At 39.5% G+C, this 21,786-nt stretch overlaps 1 protein-coding gene across 1 annotated transcript in view; it reads right to left on the minus strand.

Annotated features, from left to right (window-relative positions):
* Positions 1-21,786, minus strand: part of nr3c2 (nuclear receptor subfamily 3, group C, member 2) — a 90,020-nt gene that overhangs the window by 38,418 nt on the left and 29,816 nt on the right. The gene's annotated exons all lie outside the window — the stretch shown is intronic.

A 21,786-nucleotide genomic window follows, 5' to 3' on the forward strand; every position in this document is an offset into this window, starting at 1 on the left:
TTTTGCAGTTAGATCCCAAGAAGTTGGGCAATGTAGAAACCTACAAAAGTGGAGCACCTCCAGCACAAGCTAAGCAACGCCATCAGTGGACATCTTTTAATTAGAAGGAGAAGGAAATGGTTGGCTGCGTATACTGCTCCAATAATCTCGCATCAAGGGTGCCATGTCCACTAATCCACATAAAATCATTGATGATTTCACGAGCCGAACGGTCCCTCTGATGATGCTTTCAGACACAAAACTAACAGTCTCATTGGAACTAAACAGGACCCTTCAGTACCACAGAAGGCTGGCTGCTCCCATCAACCATCTCTTCTGATTATTGTCCACACGGCTCACAGAGCCGACCAAGTCCTGACTGATGTGGAACTTCTCATATCAAAGATTGTCCAATTTTTTTGCTCAATGCTCTCCGTTGTTTGCATCAGAATCTTCCAACGGGTCGGCGACGCATTCCCACAGTAGCTGCATGTGATTCTCTCACCCACCGCTACATCAGTGATGAGCGGTTTTCTATTTATTCATTATTTATTTGCTTCTTTAGATGCCTCTTTTGTGGAGTGTTTCAACAATTATATGAAATGTGATAACAATAGTTATTATTTTCTATTATTTGTAATGGTTTAAACTGTTCAGGAATCACTGTCTTCCAAGTAAAGATTACTGCAGAAATTTCCGTTGAGTTCATCGTCAGTCTCGTGAAAAAATGTAATATAGTAAACAAAAAGTTTATTATATCATTGTGTCTTTAAGACCATGCAGTGTGAACAAAAATACAATCGTAAAATCTAAGATGCACAAATGTGGTTAAAAGTAAAACCAAAATAAAGAAAGTTGATACTTGATAAATATTGGCAGCCAGATGTAAGAGGGAATTTCCAGGGCGAAATGACTTGCTTTTATTGGTTGGAAGATCAAGCGTGCTCGGGGGATGAGGTCACATGCGAGTAAAAGATTATATTTAGAGGACGATACTTATTTATGCAACTTATGAGCGGCAAATAAAATCTCTCAAAATAATCATCACAAGTAATATAATAAAACATTTTTCTCATGGGCTGAAAGTTTAGTGCAATTCATCCATACATGTGTAGATACAGTATAATCGTTGATAAAGGATGCCCCGTCATGCACGCTCACACAACACAAACAAAGAGCACAACATGTAGCTGGGAACAAAGAGAGAACACCTTGTATCAAAACATTAAAAGTGGCCTCAGCTTCCCCTTCTTTTCTGTGCTAATTACCTCCCTTCCATCTCAATCAATAACACGCAAGGTGATTGTCTGCTTAACATTCTCCGTACATCCTTCATCAAACCAGCTGCCAAGCTCTCTCTCCTCCTTCTGTCTCCATCTCTCTCCCCTGCACACAGATTTCCTCCAGGGGACTATCTGGAAAGGGGTACAGCAACAGCACACTCAGATACAATCAGGACCGCTGATCTAATTCCCACTTGTCCATCTACACACACATTCAATTTGTTAGACGCTCAGAGGAGTCTCAGGTGAGGTGTTTTTTCTGACTCGATCTTCCTGGCACACGGCCTTGCGGTTTCATCCCGAAGCGAGAGTGTGGATGTGTGCAGATCCAGTCCATGTCAAACTGTGTTTTTCCGCATGTTAATGCTCTGGATGCTCCCCATACGTTTGGCCTTTTCACAACATCACAAAGGAGTGTTAAGATGCAGAAAACGTGAGCCAAGAGAAACAGCCCCGGAAAGTTTTACAGCCAAGAACAACACGAGCTGGGAATGAGAGGTCCCTTTAAAGTACACCTCTAAAAACGAACCGCTGGTCAGCCCTTTAATAGTGGCGCACACTGAAACCTCGCTGCTATGTGTGAGCATGCCTGCCTGCTGGTCAACCAGCAAGGTGACTTCCCCTCCCTCAGAGAAGTATATAGGTCATTCGCTCTGTTTATGAAACCGGAGCAGACAGGCCGCGCTGCAGTGACTGTGCACCAGCAACAGCTGCCCAAACCTCAGCACGAGCAGCCAGCCATTCCCAAATCAGGCTTTCTCAGCAAGATGAATAAGCTTGTGGGAGTTTTAGTGGATACAGAAATGAGATTAAACACAGGACTGGGACGTTGCACTTTGACCAGCAGGCTTGCGCAAATTAATTGCTTGTCATTTCATATTCTGATGTTAAGATTTATGTACGTTCCAGTGAAAATTTAAGACATAATGGAGAACTGGAAGTGACATTTGGTTAAAGGCAGCTGTTCAGACTGATAGATCCTGCAGCCTGGTTTCACTTGTACTAATTCTGAAAACACAAAAAACCCAGAAAGCTGATGCAAATTAAGCGGGCATAACGCTGACTCATTACAGATGTTATTTTGGGAGGGGATTTTACTTTACATACTTCTAAAATATCTGTAAAATTGTGTCAAACATGATTATGCAGCCCCGCCCCCCCCCAAAAAAAAGAAGAAAAAAAAGTCCTGCACTCGTGTTTAAGCCACTTCTGTGAAGTGGGTCAGTAACTTCTTTTTTCTTGACCCCTGTCTACTCTATTTCTGCGTACAGTCTCCAACTCACTCAATGGGACTGACTGCACAGATCAAAGGTCTCATTCTTTGCTCCAGTTGCTTTTTTTTTTTCTCTTCCGACAGAAACCCCGGGGCAGCAGTTTTATTGTTTTCAGTATCCTTTCATCTTTAAAGATAACACAGTGAGCTAAAAACTGATTTAGTTACTGTTAATTTCCCACGAGGGCATGGATGAGTGTCAGTACACAGGGACTGTTTATCCACCAAAATATACCTATATACAGAGGATGGTATTGCCTACTAATTCTTGTTGCTCCTTTCATCACTCGTTCGCTTCAGGAAGATGATCCTGAACAGCAACAACAAAAAAAGTCTTAGTTTAAAGGCAAGCAAATGTGTGAAGGACCAAAACATCAGACAGATGTTTGGGCTCAAACTACTCTCATGCTTTTCTACGAGTAATTCAGATGTCACACTGGGAGCATTCCTCGAATGGTTTTAATATCTCCGCTCTCTCACTCAGCTGCGGGAGGAAATCTCAATCACCAAGAGCCAATACCAAAGAGTTTTCTGTCCTTTTGCTTTTTTTCTCTAACTTGATATTGGTTTTATAAACTGCACTAAACATAAACCAGTCTGTGTGGATGACAAGAAAAATGGCTCCAGTCATCTGAGCGAGGCATAACAAGAACAATTAGTGTCTGTGGGAACTGAGGAGTCGAAGAAAACTGACAAAGTGGAAGATACAAAGGAAGTCCAGTTATTAATGCTTTATCAAGATAACCTCATTATGGGTGAATAATTAGGCATGGCATGACTGCATTAGGGATGACAACTAGTTGTCATAGTTGAAAATGAACCCTGCAACCCATATAAGTACATTAGCATGGCAGTGACAGTAAACAAGCTGCCGGACCACATAGAGAAGTCTGTTGTGCAGCAAAACAATGTCCTCATCATGCATGTAACACTGCCTGACACACACGTGCAAACACACGCTCAGTACTTTGTTTGCACTGCTGCGGAGCCAGCCGCCCACTGTAAAGATAAATCTGCGTGTGTGCGTTGCAGCAGACACACTGACTTACTCACTGTAGAGGCTGTTATCACGGGGATAGTTCAGATTAAGTGCCACGGCCTCCCTGAACCTGCCCTTCGTGAAAGAGATGCATACTTGACTCTGACAACAAAAAAAACCCATACACGCCGCATCCACGGTACAGTACCCCTCTACAGTCTGGCCTGCAGTTTTTATGTAATGCATGCTCTGGCACGCTGAAAAACCTTATGCCAGATTGTTTCAAAGACTATTTACGTAACACGCAAACTCGGCGCGTTGGAAAGGTAAAGGTATATTAGTTGGAAAGAGGACAGAATAGCTTACATAACCATGAGCAGACAGTATAAACATTAGGCTGACACCCACTCACCGCCTCTTAAAGGGAGAGAGGTCTTATGGGTAGCGCTGAGAGCCACTAGGGATTTATTTTTCCTAGTGAAGGTGACCCTGGCAATGGTCAGAGTACCTGAGCATACAGAAATATGAGATTTCCTCTTTGCCCGGCTTGTGTTTCGTACATGTTAGGGGTACATTCTTATCTACGCTGGACGACTGTTGCTGTAAAAATATTTTCTATCAAGCGTTGCACATGATGTGATTCACGCACTTCAAAATGTAGCTTGCCTTTTCTTTGTTAAGATTCAAACTACATGGCAACTGCATCTACTCTACCATTCAACTGAATATATTTCACACAGATACAGGAAATCTGCTCTCCGGGCTGCAACCACGCTCCTAACCTCCGACAGCGGTGTTGTCATTGTCCCTCCAACGCTTCCACCTACAAACTTTAAATGACCTTCCTCATAATAGAAAATCCTGATTACCCTTCCCCTACATACCCACTGCTTGGACTGTAAACAAAGAAATGAGACAAGTCTCAGAAATGCGCACATGCTCAGCCCTCTAGTGAGGGCGGATGTGGACTATCACTCTGATCTATACAGTCTTCAGCTTGTGCCCAACATGTCTGAAGCTGTAAGCATCTCCAAATTCCATAAACAGCTATAAACATCAAAGTTTAAACCGATCTTTATTCAGTACAGCTGCAGCTGAATAACTCAGTTGCCTTATAGATATTGCGCCTACGTTTAGGGCAACGGGAGGGCAGCTCATCTGGTTTTAACTAGCCGGGGCCGTTGGCCGTTTTAACTTCACTTAAATTACTTACCATCACTCAAGAATTAAACTAATCACCTGAAATATTTGGGCAGACATGAGTCTCTCTAAGACGTGACAGGGTGTTATTATGGGGTGGGTAGGATTAGAATGAATGGAAACGCCCATCATTCATGCCTATCAAGGGCACCGATCACAGCTATACACTGTACACCACGGCACAGGATGCATGCCAACATCTCCTCCAGTTTCTGTGCAGCACAGCTGAGTTCAACTTGTATCACACATTGTGTCAATGAAAACCACTATGTGCACAATAAACATGAATGAAGCCAAATTCAACTTTTTTTTATGATGTTGTAACACAGAGAAAAAGAGGTTTCTTAAGTTTATGGGGTCAGCACTCTCACACATGAGAGTGAAAAATGGAAACTAAGTATAAACCAAGCAAATTAACACTTGTATGACATAGAATTCACTGAAAATGCTTGCATTTCTACTTTAAAGTGACTTTGTTCCTTTTTTTTCACCTTAAAATAATAGTTTTACAATCTTTGCAACATTTCTCTGATTAAGACTAAGATGGATTTAGTAGATTAGCTGGTCTTTTTTCATCGCTGTTAACCATTTGCTTGTTTTTTTGTTCAGATTTTGTTGTTTTATAATGCTGTTATGAGCTAACTACAGTGCGTTTGCGTACTTTGAAGGTGGAGAAAGAGTTAAAAATAATAATTTGCAGTGTTGCTCATAAAAACTTCATAAATGCAAGAATGAACAGGAGCTTTGTGGATGTAAATCTCTCACTCTTTGTCCATGTCATCAGTAACATTTTCTCCACTTTAAAGGACGTTCAATTAGTCAATGGGGATCAAACATGTGTAAAATGAAGCATAATGCAAACAAATACATATGACAAGACAAATCAGCATAAAGGCTTTTACCGATGCACGATGATCCTCATCAACAAACCTGCCATTCATCTATGTTTGCAGCTGCTGTTCATCGAGTTGGTTTTCAGCGACTTTGACAAAAAAGTGCTTTTGCTGTTTTTCAGAGCCTCATGTGCTTATCTTTCCATTTTTAGCACCGTGTTTTGAAGATCGTTTAGGCCGAACACAGGACCAGCCATGAAACAGCTGGGAACACAGCTGACATGCTGAGAAACACAAAGTCGGGCATCAGGTTGCTTTCCAGACATGGGAAACCGAGAAACAGTCCAAACAAAAGGCCTGCGATAAACACTAAATGCCGAACACATGAAGGGACATGAAATACCGGCTCACTGACTTAGATCACAATCCCCTTTTCAATGTAAACGTGTGTGATTGCAACAAAAATAAGCACGGTATTCAATTTAAATCTAACTAAACACACAGAGGGTCTTTTTTTTTGCAAACACCTTTGCGAACCACGGCTTAAGACAAACCACTTCAAAGCAACACTTCTAAAACGGGTTTCATTACAGAATCAAATCCTTTGATTTTGCCGGCATGGGTGAACTCCCGACCTGACCTCCCCTGCCGGCATTCGTGATTCAGCTGTACTGACAGATTACTTCGCTCCAACTTCACACAATACCTGGCACCTTACAAATATGCCAATAGGCAGATTTGGGACCTGCTGAACGCAGAGGAAGTGACCTCCAAACTCAGCTTAGAGGCCCTTGGACAAATGGGAAAAACAAATCCCTAGACAGGGAGATTATCTTTAAGGGATCAGTGCTGGCCTGAGCTACCTCCACGCCTCACACTCCTTACCCCTTGTTGTCTGCTTTCTAGCAACAGTTAACGTACAGCTGATTGTGATTGATGTGGGCCTCGCTGCCTGCAGGAAAGGTCTGGTCAATAACATGAGAATATAGTTTAAATTAAAGGTTACCATTTAAATTCTAAACTTTTATAAAACGCATGCACTGAGATGGCCTTAAGAAGTGAAACGTGCCAGAAAAAATTTTATTCGAAAGATGACCTTTTCCTTTCCCCTGTGATTCAAAAAGGCCTCACTCTGAATGTAGGTTAATGTGCACTGGCGCAAACACATGTTGCCAGCAACCCTGCGCATTAGCTGTCACATGTGATCATCCTCAACACCCACTAGTCATTTACAATTCTGCGAGGACAAAAGTGGAAGGAGAGCTCAGAGTCCAGGGAGGTGTTGCACCGAAAACCATACAATGAGATACACTGTACACCAAAGTATGAACAAGCTATGTGGCCGTCGTCTGAGTCAGTCTGGGATGTTTACAGTATGCGTGCTTAAAAGTGAAGTGGATCACTAAAATCACCAGGATATTAGACCATCATTTCAAGAGGCTGGCTGCATACAAGCACCAAAGCCAGCTCTGTGAATGGCTAAGCTCCAGGTGTTTAACACCACAGCACAAATTCTGCATGTCAGCTCCTCCAGCTGCTCTCCAGTTATCCTTCCTACGGTCGTCTACTTGACAGATTCAACATCAGCCTTATGCCCACTTTGAAGCCCTGCTCACACTCATCCACTTAGTCAGACTACTGCAGCAAGCACCTGGACCTTGTGAACAATTTTAATATGAAGAAAAACTGAAAATTACATGGTAGAAACAAATAAACAAATTCTCTTAAAGAATACAATATGCCTAAAAAAAGTTTAAAAGCATTTTTATAAACATGAAGCTATTTTTAAAAAAATGATCAAGGAAAAACATTTTGCACAAGTGGACCCTACAGGTGAAAACGGTAGAAACTTTTTACTGATTTCACTGATTCCCTGAAGTAGTTTATGTTATTATATTTAAAAATAATAGCCATTCGGTGTATTCTGCATCAATGAATTTGGAATAAAATGTCCCACATCCTAAGGTCAGGTCAGCAGGTGTACATATTTTTTCAAGTGGAAAGAAAAAAAGATTTGATATAAATATATTTGCATTTGATTCACTACCCTACAAGCATATCCCAATATACAGTATTTTATCAGATAAAGCCTCATTTGCAAACCCAAGCATAAAAAATTGAAGAAAAAAATTATTTGTGACTTGACTATCAATTTTTGAGACAAAAATCTATGAAATGTGCGCCAATTTATTTTTTTATGCATTCACATCCTTGTGTGGTATACAACATCTACAGTATAAGGAATTTAATTACTTAAACAAACCTGGTTAATTATAAATGGTTAATATTTCTAATTTGACCTACCAATGCTTACAGTGGATGTAACTTAATGAAAAATGTTATGGTGGCTCTAACATTTCACAAGTCTTGTAAGTCTGCACTTTCACCAAAAAAGGATGTATAAACTCATCATGTAGTGAATATGAAATGGAAAAACTGTATTTTACCAAATCAGTACTTGCTGTGCAACAACAATAAGGTTAAGTTTGAGAAAGAAAAAAATGCCTGAGCAGAAGTGAACAGAGATTAGTTCTGGAAACGAGTATATATGATTGCTTTAACATCGCACCTTTTAAGTTTGGTTAAATAATAATTGCTTAAATCCAATAACAAAAACAGTACAAAACGAACAATCCAAATGGATTAGGACTACATGTTTTTTTGGTGGCTTATTTAAAACATAATTTTCCTAAAAGGTGCAACTGTAGAGTCACATACTGTACAACAGTTACATACATTTGGTACAAAATGAAAAAGAGGATAAGAGAGAAAAAGAATAAAAACATACATATATTTATACATATATACACCAAAAATATCGGTGTTCATCTCAACAGGATGACAGGCCCAGATGGCCGCTGGGTGAACAATGCACCTGCCATGGAATGTGCCGCAATTAGGCTCCTCCACAAAAATTATTCAAATAAAAAAAAAAAAATAATTCAACACAATGAAGCATAAAAGGAACCATGCATGTAGGTGTTGAATAATATAACTCCTCGCTAGTCTCCAACTCCACAGATCTACAAGCCTGACAGCATGTCAATCAATATTTGATCTTCAGGTGAAATCTGTCCACATGGAGCATAAACCATGACTTTTATGTCATGTAAGTGTTGTACATCTTTCATACTTTGATTTGATTTCATACTTGTGTCTTTTTTGAGATTTCTTAAACTTCACTTTGAGTCGCACTTGATCTAAGTTGAGTTTTGAAAGACTTACAGTAAAAAATGTAAACATCCACGTTTCAACTTAACATGTATTCATTCTTTATTGGCAGTAAAGAGAAGCATTTTCAAGACCCACATTTTTTTTGTATGTTGCAAAATCTTTTCCATCAATCTTGTAAATATACTATATTGATCAGAGTAGTGTAAAGAAGGAGGAAACAAACAAGGAAGGATTTTAGTCATTCTGTTTTTCTTGACAAGACCTAAATGTCACATTTACAAGTGCGACAGTTTGAATGACTTGTCTCAGTGACACCCGCATGTCAACCTCCCACGTCTATCTTAGCTATCGCACAAAGGAATCTGTGATTCAGAAAAAATGAGGAGGATAAATGATGTTTTTTTTATAAACCTATATTTATCAACCCTCATCATCACTGCACATAGGCTTTATACAACACACTGTATATGGTATCCCAATTTCCTCCTCAGGACCAGGCGTTAAAAATAACATCAGTCCTTATAACCTTGGCTCAGCTGAGAGTCCCCTCACAGTTGCAGCTGACTTTTGATCGATATTTAATAAGGTGAAAAATTTGCAGTGGTGCATGTGGCTGCCCTTTCAGAGCAGGCGCCCATCTCACCTTTTTAAGCCGTTCACTCTGCACTGCTGATGAAGTGGCAGAGATGAGGAAGGAAACTTCAAAGGGAGAAAGAGAAAATATTCCTATCTGATTTTTTCTTCTTTTTTTAATAGACACACATTTCCTAATTGTGAAAGACTTGATAACCTAATAAATTGATGAGGTCTTCTGAGGACTTATGATGTTTGGAGATTTTCCTCATGAAGGCTTAGTTTTCCCGTGAAGGCCATGTGGTTTAAATTAATGTTGGCTTGCTAATCTGTCATCAAAATGAAAGTTAAAAAGCTTGCAGCTCCTCAAACAACTGCTGGGAGCCGAGTCCAAAAGTCAGTCAATCTTCATTGACCCCCACAATAAAAATGACAACTTTACAGCAGAAATAAACATATTTACAGCCTGGTACAAATAATAATATCGTATCCATGACAACTGTATGTGGGAATGAATTCTTATGCACCTCATCAGTTCAAATTATACTGGCTTTTTCAGTGACGGCTACGTTGCAGTCTACAGCGTCAAATACCACTTTAACTACTTCCAACTGTCAGTGAATTTGACTTCTGAACTGTGAATTTTATAGATAATATGACTTGATGGGCTGGTAATTAGACTAACAGATGACTGAAACTGCCTCTGGGTTGGCCTGGAAGGGTCCTGGGGCGAGGCTTAGCCAAGCACCGAGAATCAGCTACCTTTTGCCTCTAATCGAAGCCTGACAGCCCCGGCTAACCGGGGACTGGCCTACAGCTTATCAGTGTCCACCTGTTGGGGCAGCTGGAGCAGCCCGGCCCTCCGGTCAAGCCCAGACCATTCAGGACCCTTCCAGGCTGACTAACCACACCGCATCCTGACAAATGGACAATCTAAACTAGCTAAATTGTGAAAACTGAGGTGAGGTGGGCATGTTGGAACCAGCTGTCAGACTTGGTCCATCAACCAATTCGTAAATTTTTAAATAGCCCACGGTTGGGCAGAGTCAGCTCCTGCCAATATGGCACTGTCCAGAGTCCTGAAAATTGGGGTTCGAGCTGACTTGTCAGGAAAAAAATCTTTGAGTGACATCCCATGGGATTTATCCAGTTCCTTTGAAATAGTCTATGGTTAACTTCTGTTGTAATAGACGCTATATAAATAAAATTGAATTGATTATTATATAGCAATTACTAAAAAACTTTGAGTTACAGCATGAAGAACTAAGTCCTATATTAGGTGTCCTCATAAACACGGCATCAATATATTCTTTACAGTAAATATATGAAATGCAATGGAAATCTTCTTACTAAACTGTCATTTTTTTTATTTTCTTCAGGCTACCAGTCATATGTACATAACTCACGATTTTGGCACATGAACACACTTCTATACTGCGTCCCACTATGCTGTAAATCTCTTCGAGATGCAGTTTTCATACATCATAACATCAGACTTTGCCACTAGGATGCCCTGTTCAAATAAAACATTGGCCCAAACAAATACTCTTAGGGCTCAAAATATCTCTCATGTTTTCCATTTGTGAAAAATACTGTTGATTCAGATGATTCTCTACTTCCTGCTTCGCCTGCTGCCCTTTTCCCTCGCTGTAAGAGTGAGTGTGTGCACACAAAATGTCATTTGCCGTGAATGACGCTAAAGATTTGGGCTGATATATGACATGCTGGCCTTGTTTTATAAATATTTAAGAACAGGAGGGAAGTCTCAGGTGAAGAAAGAGAGGGAAGAACAGCATGTATTAAAAAGATGTGAGTTTCCCCTGTTGTCATTGAAGATGACAAATAAATAGAATCAGAGTATAGCTGTCCTAGAGATGCAATATCGTTTTTCAAAGGATACTTCTCGTGATCTAATCACGTGGAGTTGATATTTAAAAATATATGAATTGCTTTTTGTGAGCAGCAGTTTAGTCTCAAGTGACATAGTGAGCTCTTGAAAGAAGCCCGTGGGGATTTACACAGTGAACAAAGGATTCCCTATTGAAACACTGCTTTGTGCAGCGGAAAAAGAACCTAGTAGCTCTACATTTTCTATCTATTCACTGTTCTGCTTCACGTGGCGAAACCCGTCAGTGCTAATGAGTGGCTTTGCGAGGGGAAATAGAGCGTACTTGCTTTTTCTGAGAGATGCAAAGACTTGGGCGGAACTAGGAAAGATGTCTCTCGATCTCACTTCAAGCATGCACCTCATGTATCTGACTGGCAAAGCTGGGCCAGGTTTTTGACACCGTGCATTGTGAAACATTTGCTACCAAGATCTCTCCATCTACAGAAGCTTCATATTTGAATACCTGTCACCGCAGACATATTTAAGGGTGAGGCAGGCGTAGTTCAATGGGACCCCTGGCCAAAACATACACATTCTGGTTACTGCAAATTTAGAGGCGGTTCAGCGTTACAGTGAACAGATCTGTCACCACCAAATACCACTGAGAAAAAGTGGTCAAGATTTCCCATTAAACACCTACTGCCTCCATGCTTAAAGGTTATTTGCTATCCACTAAAATAATTAGTTTTACATTACCAAAAGAAAGCTTGCAGTCTTTATAAGGTATTAAATTAAAAAATGTTCTTATCAATTAATAAGCCCAATTGACATAAAGAGACAATAAAGTTTAGTTTGCTCTTCCAGAAGCAGAAGAATCTTCTACAGGTTTCAGTTTCGTTATTCGGGTGGGACTATCCCCATGTTTTCCTGACGTGACTACACCATTTTTTTTCATTGGTATGCTTTGCAATGTCTTGCTGATGATGTCCAGGTTTAGTTCTCAATCCCACTTAAAATGTTTCCAATCTAGACTAAGTATTTGTTTTGTTTTTTTATACCTGTTGCAGAAAAAAAAAAACCCCAATGAAAAGAAGGTGCTGCTGTTTGGCTGTTGGATGGTGCCACAGTCCTAAACTTTTTTATTTTTTTTCCCAGAAAGAGTAAAAATATTTCTTGTTTAGAAAATTATACAGCAAACAGTTTTAAACTCTTTTTACAAATCTCTCCACTGATTCAAGTCTTCCAACTTTCATTCGTCTTTTTTTTGTTGAAGGCTAACACTGGCTTCCTTCTGAATTTTTTTTTTTTCCTTTTTTTTTTACCACAGCTGCTGATTTCACAGGGCCTCCATAAACAGTCCTGCCTCCTCAGCTGTTTTGTCTGAGCCCCTTTTCTCCTTCACATCGCCCCTCTCTTCCAAAAAAATAAATTGTGTGAATTATCCTTGTAATCTTTGCCTCCTGCTGAGCAACTTCCACCAATTTAAGTGGATTAATGCCATTTGTTGCAAAGGGACATCTTCGTCATAGTGGAGCCTAAATCATTATTAGCCTCATGCTGAAGACTCTTATCTTCTACTGTATAAGACTATTTAAAAAAATCATCAAGCTTTTATTCATTAATTATTTTCTTCTTTCTTTTTTTAATCACCACACCCCAAGCCATTTTAAGTCTAGTCTGAAAGCACAAAGGACTATTTGAGCTTGTTTTTGTTGTGATGGAATCACGTTATTAACAAGGAGCAAATGCCGTGTAAATGAGTCTGTCTGAGCTTCTCGCCCTCGGCCATCAATCACAAGTAATACTCTCACTGCTTATTTAAACCGTTCAGAGTGGCTGCCGCGAAGTACAACGCTGATTCTATGTCTCATTCACTGAAACTATTTGTTCCCAGATACCACTGAAGACTGTTTAGTCCTCTTTTCTTATCTGCATTTGAAGCCTGACCCGCAATGAAGAGGGCTGAGAGGACGGTGGATGAGTTTAGCCATCCCACAGCTTATGAAGCTCTTCCTCTCGCCCGAGCAAATATATCAAGAGAGACAACAGTAGTTTAACAGCAAAAATAATATATTTCACACACACACACACACACATATATATATATATATATATATATATATATATATATATATATATATATATATATATATATATATATATATTAGGGATGGGCGGTATGGACTAAAAAATGTATCACGATAATTTCCGGCATTTATCCCGATAACGATTAAAAAATACCAATTCAACTCCACCTTTTCAACTATAAATCTATCTCGCTCTCAGATCCGCCATGTTTGTTACACAAATCGTCATCAACAGGAATTTATCCTTTCTTTCTTTCTTTCTTTCTTTCTTTCTTTCTTTCTTTCTTTCTTTCTTTCTTTCTTTCTTTCTTTCTTTCTTTCTTTCTTTCTTTCTTTCAGGCTCATTTCTTTCCTTCCTTCCTACCTTCTTTCCTCCTGCTCTCTCCTTCCCTCTTCCCTTCCTCTTTTCTCCCTTCCTTCCTCCTTGCCTTGTTTTCTCCCTTCTCCCGTTTTCTTCCTTCCTTCCTTCCTTCCTTCCTTCCTTCCTTCCTTCCTTCCTTCCTTCCTTCCTTCCTTCCTTCCTTCCTTCCTTCCTTCCTTCCTTCCTTCCTTCCTTCCTTCCTTCCTTCTTTTCTCCCTTCCTTCCTTCCTTCCTTCCTTCCTTCCTTCCTTCCTTCCTTCCTTCCTTCCTTCCTTCCTTCCTTCCTTCCTTCCTTCCTTCCTTCCTTCCTTCCTTCCTTCCTTCCTTCCTTCCTCCTGCTCTCTCCTTCCTTCTTTTCTTCCTCTTTTCTCCCTTCCTTCCTTCCTTCCTTCCTTCCTTCCTTCCTTCCTTCCTTCCTTCCTTCCTTCCTTCCTTCCTTCCTTCCTTCCTTCCTTCCTTCCTCCTGCTCTCTCCTTCCTTCTTTTCTTCCTCTTTTCTCCCTTCCTTCCTTCCTTCCTTCCTTCCTTCCTTCCTTCCTTCCTTCCTTCCTTCCTTCCTTCCTTCCTTCCTTCCTTCCTTCCTTCCTTCCTTCCTTCCTTCCTTCCTTCCTTCCTTCATTCTTTCCTTCCTTCCCGTACGTTGTGGATTTAACGCAGAACCATAAATCATTTTTACACAAAAACTTTATCAAAGGAATTTATCGTTTTTACCGCGAGATGACAAATTCTTATCGTGAGGAATTTTTTGGACGGTATATCGTGAACGGTAAAATATCGCCCATTCCTAATATATATATATATATATATATATATATATATATATATATATATATATATATATATATATATATATATATATATATATATATATATATATATATATATATATATATACTGTATAGATGTACTGTATAGATGTACTGTCTTTGGCTAACAAGACATTCAATTTCCCTGGTTCTAGTCCACTGAAATCAACTGACACAGTTAAAAACAGCAGATTATGAGTGATTCGGACTAATTCTCTCAGAGAGGAGGGTTAATGTGAAGCACAAGGTCAATGCATTTCTAAAGGTAACTTTGGCTTTAGTTGCGACTTTCCCTTCTGCTTTTTTTTCTCTGTCTTTTTCTTTATCACACATGAACACACACACAGCCGCAGAGTCCCATAGTGGCTTGTTTCTCATTCACTCGCTCACCCTCCCTTTCTATTCTGTCCTTTTTCTTTTTCCCACATCAGTTGCTTGTCTGGCTTTCCTTCACCCCCTCCTCTGCCACAACTCCTTCCCCTCGTCCTCCTCTCTATCTGCATGCTGAGGAGGTGTCTCTCAGAAGGGCTCAGAGAAATCTGTGCTGCAATAATTGGATTATTGAGAATTTTGCAAACAAACCTAAGACACAAGATGCCGGATCAATGTGGAAGGCTTGGATCATTGGAGATGATCAAAAGCAATCAAAGCGCTTGCTGTTTAAAAAGCTGTCAAACAACTTGCTTTTCTGGGAAAGTGAGCTGAACAAAAAAGGGGTAAAAAATCTGGTGATGTGTCAATAATTACTTATAAGACATCAAAGAAATCTTCCTGTGGCAACCCACTCCCTGTCCAGACCAGCCTGATGGATCGGGATGGATGAGTGTTGCAAGGCTTAGAAAGCGGTGTGTAGTGAACAACACAGTCTGTCTCTAGTCTATGAAATAGTTTTGGATTTATACTGCATATTAATGTCCAGATGGACATTTGTGTAGTAATCTGTGGCACTTCTGCTTACACCCAGGTGGTGTTATAAAGTGGCTTAATACAGCAGCAGTTTCGCTGTAAGGCAGAATAAACTGAGTGTGTATAACAGAAAAAATAATTAAATAAAAATCTATCAAAAGCTGCCTGTTGTAAGGGGACTGTGTGGTCCTCTGCAAACATGAGATACGACATCCATTATCAGACAAACGTATGAAGTTCTACAACAGCCTGTTGTATTTGTATCTTAGGTGTAGGGCCCAGATCATGTTTTAAACCGGCCGCTACACATTTCTTCCAGTTATCTATGAAGCGACAACAACTGACAGCTGTACAACTGGCAGCCTGTTTCAGGGTTGGTGTCACAGTCTACTGAACGTTATCACCGAGGAGAGTGGATGCTCATATTGTTATTGTCACTGTTATTATTGAGGTTATTGTTCTTGGACAGGATGGACCTCAAACAAAAGAGACATACCAGTCTGACTCATAATACGGCGAGTTGAAGTCTTCATGTAGCTTTTTGGAAGCAAGAAAATCTGCGATAAAAAACACCCTGTCATTCAGCTTGAATGCAACTTTCCTTTTAACTGGTAAAAGGGTGATCTTAGTCTATTTGTGACACTAAGATGCAAATCCCATCAGGTCTTTTAAATAAAATACATACATTTTAAAAAGCATTTCTTGCAGTAGCTGTTCTCTTTGGATAATTTTTTAAGCATCCTCAAGTTGCCTAAGATTTACAAAATAAAATATGTCGTGATATTTGGTGCACGTGGTCCTGAGTGTTCATGAACTTTGCTCTACCTGCTCTACCTGGACCAATCTTCTGAGTTCAGACTTCACAGCAGTGTGATAGTGATTAATATGAGTTTCCCATTATTTGTTGTAGAATTTGGATGACGGAGTATTTAAATCGTGCATTCATTCTACTTCACATTAATCCTGTGAAATAGTAATAAACTTCAACCAAAGTGGAGGTGAGAGTTGATGATTCTTTTGAATAAACTACTTAAATATAGGTCTAATATTCCCAGCCGTGCTATCTGAGAAAAAAAACCTTTTCAGCTCCTTTTACGGCTGGATGAAGGCAGATGATGTGAGCCAAGTCATCTGTGGTGTTCCTGAAGTGCTTTACTGTGATTCTAAAAGCATTACTAATTAAATGAGCCACATCTGGCTAATTCTTCCCTGGAACACTGTAAAATTCAAAGTGCACACAAAAGTTGACCCCAACCGAAGATGGGATCGTGCGCAATTCCAGCTCGTCGTCTAAAAGCAGTCACTGGCTGACATCTGGAAGGACTAACTCACATCCTGATGCTCCTCAACAAGGTAAAACATCATTGGTTTGGACCCTGAAAAGATGCAAACTTTGCTGAGACAGAGAACTAGGTCTGATTTAGGATTGTTATATGTATATATTTACTTCCATTTTAAACATGGTTTCAGATTTGGCTTGATTTAGGCAAAATAAGCAGTCTGCTTGGTTAGGTTTAGTCTCCATCTAATTAGAATATGGACTATTTATTGGCAGATTTTTCATTTCATCATACTTTTGTTTGAAGTTTTTACTTGTCTGCAAAGGCGTGAAACTAGTTGCTTAGGTTTGGAGTCAAATATCATATTTTGGTTGACAATTTTCTCTTTAAAATTCAAGCTTTACTGTTCATGCATTTAACAGCAGAGTTTTGGTTTCTTGTCCATGTATATTAAAGAATGATGTCATGGTCTGAACAATATGCATTATTTATTTTATTTATATTTTTATCCCTGATTTTTTCCCATTTTATCAAAGAGTGCTCCTACCTACTGTAAGTCAGTCCTGGGCATTGCTCTCCCTCTGCCAACCCTGGGACCTGGGCCCTGCACTGAGCTCAAGTCTCCTCCTTAACCTGAGGAGTGAGCAGGCCGCTTTTTCCCCCCAGACAGGGTGGGGCTTCTCTGGCCGGACGTAGCGCGTGGAAGGATCACGTTATTCCGGCCAGATCCTCCCCACCCCATCTGATGCCCTGGCTGGCCAGAGGGGGCATGTGTAGCCCAGGACCTTTTAGCTGTGAGACGACTGCACTACCAGCTGCGCCACCGTAGCCCCTCCTACAAACAATACGCATAATTAAATAATAATATTAATTTAAAGGGAAGCTATCACTCAAAGATGGCACGAGGACTTTAACAAACTTTTAGGGCACCATTATTTGCCCACCATACAGTATATACAACAGCTTTTCTCTTAACATTTTTCTGCCGTTATCAACCTTCAAGTTTGCCAAGTTGTCCGAGACAATATTCAATTTACAATGTACACTGAAACATACAAATAAAAAGCATCAAATTTTCACATTTTAAGACATTTATTTACTGCTGACTTAGGTGAGATTGAATTTATTAAGTGCAGTTTGGCTGATGGATTAGCTAAAGGAAATAACTTTTTTTGAAGTTATTTCTGTTTTTAGAACTTGTACATAGTTACACTAAGAGTGTTTTCTAAGTCAAGTGAATAAATGTTACTGGGAGAGACAAACTCCAAAGTTTTCCTAAGCAGGCTTTTTCCACTAACCCCGAGCTCCTGGTGTGGAAAATAAAAGCTGAAGTTCTACCCGCCTGTCAGGCTGCAGTGAGGAGGGTGTCGATAAAAATGTTACATCGGAATTGACATCCTGGCAGTCTTTCGAACAAAAGCCCTGCGCTGTCATCCTGCTTTACTGTCTCTCTGAGCATGCAGTCACTGAGACCCTCTCACTGGTTTATTTCTTCTCCATCATCAACCTCTTTGGCTTTACCCCCCCCTTCCCTCTCATTCTTTTTTTCCCCTCTCTCTAAAGCCCTTATACCGTCCTACGGATTTAAGAGCTTAAATGTCAGTTTTATGATATCAGTGCCACTCAGATTAAGCGCCTTAAATACGATGTAAATGTAGAAATGTGGGCCAATGAGTGGGCACCATTCAATCCAATTAGACATAATGAAGGCGGCCTCAAGGAATCTAAAAAGCAATAATATCTAATCATTTTCTGTGGCTTACTGACTAATACATCCCAGCAAGATGAAAATATTCTACCACCATGTAGATATTTTTCTTTCTGTTTATTCAGTAATCTCCTAGCATGTGAATATCTTCTCACACAGTGAAAGCAGCATGAGAAAGTCACAATGTTGGCAACACTGCATTGAAAAAGAGCAAGGTGCTGAGGTGGTGGGGGTGATTTATTTCAGGCACGAGCTTATCCAATGACATTTCACTGTTCAGTAGGTAACTATGTTATAAGGACTTAAAGTAACCATAGACACAATGTTTTTTTTCAACAATAATGTAGTAAAGAGTGGAGATATGCAATTCATGACTATCAGCAATTGGTGCAAGGAGCACTTAACCCCATCTTTAATGTTCAAAAAAATGTCAAGCGCTAGATGAAAAAAACCTGCTTTACCGCTGGGTCGCACTGGGAGCGGACACCCTGCGGTCAGGCTGCACCACAGTTTTGCTCCATCCTCAGCGCAACCTCAGGTCCCACTGGAAGCATTTCATAAGTGCTGCCTGTTTGGCTGGATTCACGAGATTACAAGTTTACCCGAAAGTTTTGGCATCCCATGAGGATCATGCTTTAATCTACTTATTTAAAGGCCTATTTCTTGCCATGTCTTGTCCTTTCAGCTTTCATCCTTAGAAAAAAGTTATTGAAATACCTGAAACCCTCTGAATCTTTTACTTTTCTTCAGAATCTAAAGCATAAAAATATAATTCTGTAATATTAGTGATAAGCTCTGAGCTCTGGACTTTGACTAGGCCATTCTAAGACTTGGATTGTTTTTATTTTTCAGTCTCTCTTATGGTGTTCTTCAAATCTTCATCTTGTTGTGTGACCCAATGTCAGCCAAGCTTTAGCTTTAAGGGAATAGGCCTCACATTTTCTCCCAACACACTAGCGTTCAGAGGAGTTACTTCTCCACTACTGCATGGTGCCCAGGTCCTGCGGCTGCAAAATGACTCCAAATTATCACCCCTCTACCGCCATGCTTGACAATGGGCATGAAGTGTTTCTGCTGAAATGCTGTGTTTAGTTTACACTTAACAGAGGACTAGACAATAAGGCAAAAAAAACAAAAACAACATAAGTTAAATAAGTATAGTGATCTCTATTGATGTAGTTTTGAAAATCTGTGCATCTTGGCAACCCTTCCAATCAAACCATACTTGTTCAGTCATTTTCTAATTAGGGTTTCCTGGACTTTAACATTGAAGTTGTATTGAAGTTAGCGCTTGGAGTATTTCTCTGAGCATTGCACATTCTGACCTTGGAGTAAATTTGCTTGGGTGTCCACTCATGCTTCCTCAAGCTCAGGCTTTAATGCTTTCCACTTATGAATGGCCTTTCTCAGTGTAGAAATTCAATATCGAAGTTGTTTTATGCCAAAATGTCTGCTTTTCAAGAGGTCTGGATATCGGCTGGTAATCAGGTCATCAAGGATAGATGATTAGCAGCACCACGGAACAACAACAACGATTTTTTTCAAATAACCTAACAACTTTTAATAATCCTACAAAAAAATGATTCGATTAAAAGAAGGGGTGGGTACTTTTGGATTACTATATTTTAACACTTAAAGCTTAAAGGCATGCAAATCCAATGTTCAGTGGTCGGTTGAAATCAGAAAATTAAAACTTGGCCAATCCTTTTTGCCATTGGCTCATTTCAGCTCTTTCCAAACACTGCACTTGCAGGCCTCGGCACCAGCCCAGAAGCCAACCTTATATTCTGATTGATTTACAGCAGTGACATTTTGAAGCACATAAAAACACTTCAACACCTCTGCAAACCTCTACACAATCTGTTTTCTCTGTTAATTATTGCGCAGATCTGCAAACTCAGTTGCTAAATATTGAGACATGAGACACAGACAGACAGCTGAGTGCCAGTTTGATGAAGGAATAGTGGGAAAGGTTGTGTCAGAAAAGAATACAAGTTTATAATATTGGTCTTGAACAATGTTTAGAGCTGAAAATAATATATTGTATCTTAAATGCAAGATTTGAAGGAAGATATATCCATTAACTTCTAAATAAATCTAACTGTTAAGCTTAAGCTCAAAATAAACTGTAAAGAAAATTAGCTTTGAATCTCTTAGCACTGTAATGACAGACGTGATGTTTGGTATAATATTTGAAAAAATCCCATCGTAGCTGAAAATTGCATCCTGCTTTCAAATCAATTAGCCTCCAGCTGTTGTCTCTTTGTGTTGCCTCTTATAGGAAACATATTCAATTTAATATTAGCTTATTTATCTTCTTTTATATTTCATGTTTACCTAAATAATGTATCTTAGAAATAGACTTGCTGAACGTTTTTAAAGTTTATAGCATCAGTGAGTATTTAAAGCAGTAAGAGAGGGAACATTTATGTGCCCTTGGCATTTCTGTCTTTTATAATATGCTCAATTTTCATGACGTTTTTTTTCGAATGCGAGGTTGTTATGACGGCACTCTGAAAAGACGCCATCATTCATATGTGTTCAAAATTATTCACAAACTTTATACCAGTTTAAAACATTTGAAACAGTTTGTCAAAGGAGCGGGTATCCCAGCCAAGTCCCTACAAAGTAAAACCGTGCAATTCTCAGAAAAACTGCAAAAAACCCCAGAGCTACATCTCAGACTCTACAGGCCTCAGCTGGCATGTTAAATGTTAAAGTTCATGTCAGTACAATTACAAAAAAAAGCCTGCCCAGAAAGACTGCCTGTTTGGAAGGGTTGCCAGTGAGAAAGCCCATTCTCTGTAAAGAGAACATGGCAGCATAGCTAAGATTTGCAAAATCAAGTCAAGTCAAGTTAATTCAGATAGAGAATTTAAAACAACTGCCAGTGGCTAAAGTGCTGCATTAAAAATATGAAAATTAAGAGCACACAATTATCAATAAAACACAAAATCTTTAGAACAAAAACTAAATTAAAGCAATTAAAATGATGAAGACAAAAAAAAAGAACTGTCATGCAGACTTAAGGCTAAGGAATTTTAAAATGTTTAAACAAAAGAAAAAAAAAATATTCATGGAACCTGAATTACATGCAGAGGAAGCTGGTTCCATCATTTCAGTACTACAAATGTAAAGGCCTGTTCTCTTTGAAGCACCACCTTTGACCTGCAATGTGTCAAAAAGAACGAGTCAGCAAATCTTACTGTTCTGGAAGGTAATTATGGTTGTAAGGCATTGGCAGGATACAAAACCTCTAGCTCATTAAGTGCTTAATAAGGGATCAATAAATCTTGAAATCAATTCTAAAACACACAGATAGTCATTAAAGATATGCAAAGGGGAACACGCTCGTATATAGCCCAAGCATTCTGGGTCGGCTGCAGCAGTGAAAAAGAGTGGCTACCACTGACACACAGGATTGAATCTTAAATTGAGTCTTTGACTGAATTGAGTTCTTAAATGATAAAAGTCATTGAGTCGATCATGAACTGCTTTGTAGACTGAAGTAATCTAG

The sequence above is a fragment of the Cololabis saira genome, chromosome 1 (genome assembly GCF_033807715.1).
Source record: "Cololabis saira isolate AMF1-May2022 chromosome 1, fColSai1.1, whole genome shotgun sequence".
NCBI classification, from domain to species: Eukaryota; Metazoa; Chordata; class Actinopteri; order Beloniformes; family Belonidae; genus Cololabis; species Cololabis saira.